The sequence below is a fragment of the Panthera leo genome, chromosome A3 (assembly GCF_018350215.1).
Source record: "Panthera leo isolate Ple1 chromosome A3, P.leo_Ple1_pat1.1, whole genome shotgun sequence".
In the NCBI taxonomy this organism is placed as follows: domain Eukaryota; kingdom Metazoa; phylum Chordata; class Mammalia; order Carnivora; family Felidae; genus Panthera; species Panthera leo.
The window spans coordinates 77741981-77751831 of NC_056681.1; the positions used below are offsets into that span (position 1 = coordinate 77741981).

Here is a 9851-nt window from a genome sequence, read left to right on the forward strand (position 1 = left end):
AATTGCTAAATTCTATTATTGAAATCATTATTACATTATATGTTAACTAACTTGGACTTATAAATAAATAAATAAATAAATAAATAAATAAATAAATAAATAAATAAAATCTTTTTAAAAAAGCAACCATGCTTCTCCATTCAGACTTATGAAAAGTATCTGTTAAGCATTTACAAGTGTTAAACATTGTTCAAACTTCTGTGAAACCCCAGAAGTGCAAAAGATAGTCCCCTTGTCATCATCCCCAGGTTCCCAATGGTGTGAGTCTCATATAATTCTCCCAAACTGCTGAAAAAGTGGGGCCAAAAACCAAACAAAGGACAAGAGAGGATAAATGTATGGGCAACACCGAAAAGATGCTAAGAGGGTCACAGTTTCATTCAAGCACAAAAAGATATGATAATACTGACATACATTCAAAGTTGTCATCTGGAAGATGCCAACAGGTGGCTTCAGTTCTTCCAGCACTTTGGTTGGGGTGATCATATCATATTTCTCTTCTGATTATATTAAAAAAGCAAAAACCCCAGTGGCAGTGATTAATGTGTTGTACTCCAACAACAATAGCAGTTTCAAAACAAACTATGCAGTATCATCTTGTACTGATAATGCATTACATCGTCTTAAATATTTTCAAAGTAGGGTACTCAGTTTTTCAGAAGTTACATAATCGTGATAAGGATATTTCAAATGTATGTCTGGTTCAATAACAAGCAGGCTACTGAGTTATGAAATCCATATATATTTGGAATATATATATATATATATATATATATATATATATATATATATCCAGGAATCTCAGAATGGAAAATATCACATATTGAGATTTAAAGCAATGATAGACTATTTCTGTTTATATATATACATATATATGTGTATATATATAAAGGCTATTTTTAAAGCTGGTCCTTTCAAAGTGAAATTTGTTCCATAATTCCTTCTACACAGAGGACCTTAAAAAGCAAAACTTTCCAAACTGGATATGTTTCTCTAGTGCTTGTGACTCCTTCCTTAGACCTGTGCCATCTGTACAAAACCTTCATGCAAGGATGTGCCTAAGTTCACAGGTGCTCAGTTTTTAAATAACAAGTGTACATATTCCCATATTATGCAATCATTGTTATGTAGAAGTCAAAAATACTTACTGAAATTTAAACTTAATTTACTGACTCTATCCCTGACTCCAGATGAGTCTGGAGAAAAATACATTTTCTACCCAAGTGAAAATGACAGAAACTTCTAACATAACTCTCTCCCTCCAAAAGTTCTAAGTGTAAAGCTGTAAAATTTAAGTGTTTAATATGTCCTGTGGGGAGGGGTAGATGTACAGAATTCAAGTCCTTGAACCTTCAACCAGCCCCAAAAGGCAAAGACAGTTAGGTCTTATTCAGAACTGAATTCCTATTACTCATGACAGTATCTAGCACTGTCAATAAATAAATATCTGCTGACTGGCTGATGGCAATGTCAGAAATGTCCTGGTAACACTCACTAAACATGAAAAGATGCCCATTCCTAGCACTTACAAACCTCAGGGTGTATATAAGGCAATCTTTATATGTCAAGTTTCCTTTTCGCGACAACAGTCTTTGGAGTCAATGTGGTTGTGTGTGTGTGTGTGTGTGTGTGTGTGTGTGTGTGTGTGTTTATCCTTCAGTTTGGCTTTTAGGAATAAAGCCCTCTCTTCAAGACATTCATCATCTACCAGGTGAGAAAGACAACCCAATAACAATACAGTGTCATAGCACCACAGTGTGAGTGGCAACCAAGTCTAATAGAAGCACTGGAAGCACAATGTTCTCTTCATGCTTCCTGGGCTGAAAACTAAGGCCCATCTCCAATTGAAGTTGCCAATCAGGAGTCATAGGACACTTTTATAAACAGTTTCAGAAAAGGGGTTAACAAGACGCCAAGAGCACAAGATTGAAAAGTAAAAAGATTACACTTGTGAGTTATGAATAGTCATATGTTCAAAAAACCATTGTCAAGAAGGAAGGAATTTGGAGAGAATGGGCATTTACATGAGGAAGATGTGTGGCCACTCAAGTTGAAGATGCAAGAAAGAGACAGAATACCTGATGGAGCCAAGGTCCAGGATGCAGGATACAGTCTCCAGGTTATTAGTCTTGGAAGGAGTTGCTATATCTTCTTCTAAACCAATAGGGAAGGAGTAAGAAAGGACAAAGATACAAATAAACTTAGAACTCAATGGAAAAGGAAGTTGAGAGCACTGCTACCTGATAAGAATAATAGCTACAATTCTTTGAACATATCGTGTCATTGAGTTTTCTTGACAAATCCTATGAAGTTGGTAAATTTTTCAAAATAAAAAAAATGAAAGTTTTTCAAGGACTAAGTCAAGGGTCAAAGTCATACAGATGGTAATTGGTGAAGCCAAAAGTGTAATGTAGCAAAGTCCAGAGTCCCTTATTCTTCCACCATACCACACCAACTTCCATGAGCTTGCTTTTCTTTCTGATAGTAGCAGTCAGATTGCCCACTAAAAGAAAGAGGCCTAGGGACAGAACTGTAGTTTAAAGAAATAATAAAACATCAGAAAGAAAGGGAAAGGGATGCATTTGCCATTAAAAAGTTATTTTCATCAGCTTTAAAATTTTAACTAAGGTTGGATATCATAAATTTTTATCAATCAGAAAAATCACAAGATTTCCTCAGCATTGTGTGGGAAGGGGTGATAAATTCATTAATAAGCTGAATGTATGAGATAGGACGTAGTTGAAATGATTGACTGCTGTGCCCAAGTCAAATGGGAAGAAGTGATTATAAAAGGGAGGTGAAGAATAGGTACAAAGATGAAAAAACCTTGAGAAAGTAAAAAGAGATGAAGGCATCATGGATGAACTACAGATGGTACCCACAAAGGAAAAGCTCAGACTAACAGGTTAAAGTGGATGAACAGTGACATCATAATCCAAGCCACTGAGATGAATTGCTAAAGGACTGAAGGAGGTAAGAGGCAGTGGGAAAAAAGAATACCAAGGAAACAAAATCACTACCATGTGGTACATTACCAAAATGGAGTTTGGGTAGACCTAGGATAATGCAAGAGACTAGTTAGGTGGGAAAACCTAAAATCCTAATGGAAATGAAAAACATTACTTGAAGATCTGTAAGTACACATGGGAAAGATACATGGATGGATGGACGGATGGATGGATAGATGGATGGATGGATAGATGGATAGATGGATGGATGGATGGATGGATGGATGGATGGATGGGCAAAGAATAAGTATGTACTTCAGAAAAGGAGATTTATTGAACAAAAAAGTGCATTGTCTTAAAATACCAAAATGAATGCACCAATTATGCCACAATTTATTTGTTTCACATGTGAGACATATGTTTCACATATCCTCTTAGAGAATAGTAGTTTGGGGACAACCAAAACTAAAAAGTATCCCACATAAACACAAAAACAAAGTACAGTAATAGTAGTTTTCTTTAGATAGTTGTACTATATGATTTTTGTGTGATATTTATTTCTCCTTTGTACTTTCCTATACAGCCCAAATATTCTGCAGTGAATGTATATTACTTGCAATATGAAATATTATGATGTGTTTTAAAGAAAGATGTATCACACTACAGCAAAAAAGACACTACATGCTTTAGGTCTTGTTGGAAGACTTGGAAATTTTTTAATAAACATATATATATGACTTGGGGAACCTGGATGGCTCAGTCAGTTGAGCGTCCAACTCTTGATTTCGGCTCAGGCCACGACCTCATGGTTGGTGAGATCGCACCCCATGTCAGGCTCTGCATTGACATCATAGAACCTATTTGGGATTCTCTCTTTCCTCTCTCTCTGCCCCTCCCCTGCTTGCACTCTCACTCTCTCAAAATAAATAAACTTTTAAATATATATATATATATATATATGTATATATATATATATATATATGTATATATGTGTGTGTGTGTGTGTATATATATATATATATGTAAGACCTATATACGTGTATATATAAATATAAACACATATATGTATATATAATATGCACACATGTGTACATATATCTTGCTCTGTACATACATACACACACAGTAGACATATTTTTTCTTTATATGCACATGCATGTATATGTGCATGTGTATGTGTGTACTTAGGTTTAAACGTGGATATAAAGGACGCAAACACACATTACCATTTAGGAAAGGAGAAAATACTAACTATACTACTGACACTACTATATATTAATACTACTATAACAATAACAAAAAATTCTACCCTGAAAAATGAGGTAAGTATCAGAATTTCTCTCTCATTCTGTGGGTGGTCAGCTTTTGTTAAAGAATAAATACGTCCATATTGTCTGATGGTGTTAATGAGTAGCTAGATCCATATAAGCTTTCTAAATGTAACTATTCTATTTTCCTCTCTTTTGATCCACACGCTACAGGCTGGGACTCTATTTTCTTCTGTCTTTTGTAGGGGATTTTGGACCGCGGCACCCAATCCACTGACTCTCCTGCACACTTCTCTCTGGAAAGGCATTTTCAGGGACATGAGGGTATAAAGGATTCAGACACAGAATGAGGCCTCTCCTTATGGCAACAATTATGCGACAGATTCCACTTGGTTTCAAAAACCAGGCTATAGAAGGGAAAAGGAAGTCCCCTTTTGTTTGCAGGAGGGTTCCTGAAAATGTACCCTGAAAGATTGTTCAGTCCCGCTCAGGATGCCCAGGCCCACAATGGGAGCCCTGATTGGTTCTACTTTTCTATCTTTAAAGAAGAGGTAGCATTGTTTCTTCCACAAAGACTCTTCTGCGTGTGCTAATATCAACAAGCACTTTACTCAAGGCATGTTTTCTAAGTCAATAATTGACATCACATATATGATTTTAAACCAAAGTAAATAATTTTGAACAGTAATACACTGAGGAGCTGGAAACATGGACAGGGAACCCAACACACACTTTTAAGAAGTTTAGGATCAACATTAAACAGGGGTCACAATATGCCACCAACCCCATTCCCTCATATGTTAACCTACAGAAAATAAGCATTTTCAAATCTTTTCAGAACTGTTCTCACGAGGTTTTCTAGGATTGTTTCTTCCCAAGTCACACAAAAGGAGGGAACAAACTGAAAGAACAACTTCTTCGGAGAGCCACCTCTAAGTACATTTTCTTGTCTTGCTTGTCCACCCTTCCACACACTCCATTTGTTCACAGATACCCCGGGAAAAAAGCTTTGCAAAATCATTTATTTGAAACCCTAATTATTTTTTCCTGTATCATTATTCAGTTGAACCAAAGTGTCTGCTTTTATTACTGCCCCAACTACTACTGATGAACAAAAAGAGGGCTTGAATTTCATGAGTCTGTGAGATTTTCACCTTTCTTAAATGTATACTAAAGACCTCCTTAGTCAATATTTTCACAGACAGTTGTAATTAATCCAGGTTTTACTTAAGCTAACAAATGATTCTCCTTCACAATAAGCAGTGCAAGCTGATTCACGAATTTGCTAATGTCCTCCAGGTTGCTGACAGAGCCCACAGCTGCACAGTAAAGGGGTGTGGTGTAATAAGAAATGTATTTATTTGGTCTTTGTCCAGGGTTCCTGGCACAAAGCTCCTAAACCCCTTTCCTGGGTGACAGGAGTATTTTTTGTTACTCCTAAGGAGCCCCTTTTGAGCGCACCTAAGTTTATGCTAATGAAGTGACCTAGGGCGGGGCCCTGAGATGGTGTCCGATCTGGCTGGTCCCAAGAGACCCAGTGATTAGAGTTGGAACTTCCAGCCCTACCCACCAATCTCTGGAAAGAGAAAGGGAGGGCTGGAAATTAAAGTTCTATAAAAACTCTCAAGTAATCAGATACGATTGGCTTTTAGGTTGGTTATAGCACCCACGTGCCTGGAGGGTGGCATACTCCAGTTCCATGGGGGCACAACCTCCTGTGCCAGAACCCTTCCGAACCTCACCTCATGTAACCCCTTCATCTGGCCATTCTTCTGTATGCTTCATAACATCCTTTATACTGGTAAATGTAAGTAAATGTTTCTCTGAGTTCTGTCAGCGACTTCAGTGAATTATTCCAATGTAGGAGCCGAGCTGTGGGAACCTCTGATTTATAGCCAGCTGCTTAGAAGTGCAGGTAACAATCTGGCCTTGCCATTGGCGTGTTAAGGAGGGGGCAGTCTTGGGGGACTGAGCCCTCAACCTGTGGGATCTGATACTATCTCCAGGTAGACAGTGTCAGAACAGAGTCAAGTTTTACACCCAGTCAGTATATGCTGAGAACTGGAGAACTGCTTGGCATGGATTTTTCCACACATGGGAAGGGGAAATCATGACAAACAATCAGACTCCCCTTTCTACTTTTTAAAGTAAAAATTTCAGCATTTCTAAGGGTGCCAGGAATCACGGTGCTGGGGGTGGTAGGTAACTGCAGGGTTAAATACGGTGTTGAGGATACATTTCATTGAGAAAGTAAGTTCTGAAAAATGACTCGGAGGTGAGGGAGTTGAGTGTACTAAGATGCAGAGCATTCTTACTATGTGTTTATGGGAAAATTTCAGGGGCACTGTTGCTCAAATGGAATGATTAAGGGAAGGAAAAGTAAGAGATAAAGTCAGAAGCTCGTGGGCCTTTGTAACAAACTTCCAACATGACCAGCTTAAAAGGACCAATTTGGCTGCCAATTTAGGAGTAGATCAAATGGGGCAGAAACCTGTTAAAACGCTACTGGAATCATGGAGGCATGAGATGATGATGGCTCAGACCAAGGTATCAGTGGAGGTGACTGAGTTGTAGTTCCATTTTGAGTGTATTTTCAAGGTAGAGCCAACAGTATTTTCTGGTAGCTTGGTTGTGGTAAGAGAGGAGACAAGAATAATTACAAAGTTTCTGACCTTAGCCTTGGAAAGTTGCAGCTGACATCCACGGAGATTGGAAAAACTGTGAATAAGGCTATCGGGGTGGGGGAGGAGGATTATGAATTCCTTTCTGGATATGTTGGGTTTAAGATGTGTATTTGATATGCTAGTGTAGAGTAGAGGTCTTACGAGCAGTCGGATATAAGAGTTAAACGTTTCAGAGATAGAGGTCCAGGATAGAGAGATTCAAATAAAGAATAGCAAGGTTTCAACTTTTTTTCTTTTTAACCACTCTAATAGTTTGGAAATTTTATGTCTATAATTAGTATGTCAGCACCTCAATTTCTTTATGCTAAGATATTTGGAGAGGAAGGAGGTGGGGTGGGGGACAGCAGAAGGAAGGAAGGAAGGAAGGAAGGAAGGAAGGCAGGTTATTGGGCACTTTACAAGCTGAGAGTGTGCCATTTCCCTAGGCTCAACCTGCTTCAGATAGAGGGCAAACTCCTGATCAGTTTAAGTCAAATCCTAAAAACCCTTAATCCTATTTTCCCACAGATACACATCTTTCAGTGTTTCTAAGTCATTCCCAGTAGATTTTCCATTAGAAATGGCTCATAACAGGGGCGCCTGGGTGGCGCAGTCAGTTAAGCGTCCGACTTCAGCCAGGTCACGATCTCGCGGTCTGTGAGTTCGAGCCCCGCGTCAGGCTCTGGGCTGATGGCTCGGAGCCTGGAGCCTGCTTCCGATTCTGTGTCTCCCTCTCTCTCTGCCCCTCCCCCGTTCATGCTCTGTCTCTCTCTGTCCCAAAAATAAATAAAAAACGTTGAAAAAAAAAATTTAAAAAAAAAAGAAATGGCTCATAACATTTTAACTTGAAGTTCATCAACCTCCAACCTTTCAAATAATTAAATATTTAAATGCTCAGGAAAATCGGCATTTGTGAAGCAAGCATTGTTTTGCAATGCAAATTTTCACCCTTAATTTCTCTGCTGGTAAAATAAGAGTTCCAGGGATTGGTTTTGCTCATGGTGCATGTAAGATAGAATACCTTCCCCCACATTCTGGGTTCTGGGGTGCCCCCCTGTCAGAAGGCACCTCCCACAGAAAAATCACAAGACAGAAAGTGAAGAAGAAGGAAAGAGGAAAGGCAACCCAATCTTAATGGTCTCGGGTACATTTTCCAAGCTGACTACGGGCGCTTTGCTTTACTAGCAACTGCTCTATAAAAGCAGAACCAGCCTCAGGCCTTCTGAGCGGGTCTGAAGCTCTGGCAATGCCAGCATCAGGCAGGCCTAGCTCACAGGTGAGCCTCTACTGCACAAGAACCTCTTGCACCTGCCCAGCAAGAAGCAAGAAAGGCAGGCCCCTGCCCGCCCCAACTAACCCCTACCTTTGGGTAATCAGGATGGTCACATCTGCCAGAAGCAGGGTTAACCCAAGGGGCTCTATCTGTATCCACCTTTTTTCACCCTGAAACTCTCTCCATTTACTAACAGAGAAAGAGAGAGAACTTTCTTCCCCCGCCCAGATCTAGTTTTGAGGACTTAAATACATGCTTGAGAGCAAGTGTGGACAATCAAGAAAAAGAAAAGGGAGTAAGAAACTTCAGCACCCAGATTCAACAGAGCCTTGTCTCCTCTGCTGTCTCCATCTGCATTAAATTGGTCATGACCTTCCAGGTGTCTTTAAGGTTGAAGTGTTTGCTGGACCATTTCGAGCTGAGCCAGCCCGTCCACGTGGCCCTCCTGACATCAAGAGGCAGGCTTTTAAAAGAACAGAGGCACCTTGTCAGGGCTCTGGGGTCACTAACAGCCTGCCTTGGGCCCTCCAATAGGTCATGTTCGGCTTCCTCATCCAACACAAAGGGACCGAGAGGGAGCTGGGGAGGGGCGGGGGATAATTATCATTCTGGTGTTTTTTTCCTCAGGCCCCGAGTTATGCTCCATGTCACTGTGTTAATGTGCCTGCAACCAGGGAGACACATAATGCTCCTCTCAGCCCTGTTTATTAGCAAGATCCATTTGCAAAAGGCCCTTCTTTTGTGCCACAATATGAATGTGCTTTGATGGCAAATAATTACGGGCAGTCCTTTTGACATGAAGATCCACAGGCTGCCCTAGTTAAGCCAGTAATTAGCCTGTCCTCCTTTTTTTTATATTATTATTGAGAAACTACAAATTATCCTCATATGTGCACCGGCCATTGCTTTTTCTCCTTTCTATTCTCCCACTCTCCCCTGCTCGGTCTCTCCTGCTTGCTTGCTCGCTCTTTTCCCTCTCCCTCTCCTTCGTCTCTCTCAGCACTTTGGATAAGCGGAATGCAGCTGCACAAAAGCAAGATAAAGCTCGACCATCAAGATGATGAACAATCTGGATGAAGAGCCTTCGAGATGAACACAAAAGCTGGAGAAGTGCAGTTGATGTAGGCCTGGACAGCTGAAGAATGCTGTGGTCTAAGGATGAATAGCCCTCATTTGTGAATATACAGATTTTCCACAATGAATAAAAACTGAGTGGAGGTCACAATAAATAAACTTTTTCCCCCCTTCTTCTCCGATAATAATTCAGGTTCCCGGCACCAAACAGCTGTAAATTGAAGGTTGTGCTTAGTTTTCTCAACTCTCAAAGGGGATAATTAAGCTAAGATCACATTGTTTGATATATTAGTGTAATGATGAGCTACTATATTCTGCTTGTTTCGAGTTATTTTTGTTTTTCTTTCCCGTTATCTTTTTTTTTTTTAATTACATTTCAAATACATTTTAAATGTAAGAAAAACAGTTCTGAAACAGAGTTTGCCCTGTGTTTGGATCTATTTGAAATGTATTCATATAACATTTAATTAAAGCGGCAACATCCCCCTTTAGAAAATGTGTGGAGGTAGAAATATCTATATTATCTGACTAGTTCTGACATAATCTTGCCAAAAGGCTGACTCTTTTTCCTTATTGGTGCAAGATAATTAGACCATCATTAACCTCCTGAAGCATAACTGTCAGT

At 39.5% G+C, this 9851-nt stretch overlaps 1 long non-coding RNA gene across 1 annotated transcript; it reads left to right on the top strand.

The window, feature by feature from the left end:
* Nucleotides 1-2979: 2979 nt before the first annotated feature.
* On the top strand, nucleotides 2980-9403 carry LOC122216082. Its single transcript, XR_006200695.1, has 3 exons — nucleotides 2980-3133; nucleotides 5869-6023; nucleotides 9153-9403. It is a non-coding gene; the product is annotated as an uncharacterized LOC122216082 (long non-coding RNA).
* The last annotated feature ends 448 nt before the right edge of the window (nucleotides 9404-9851 follow it).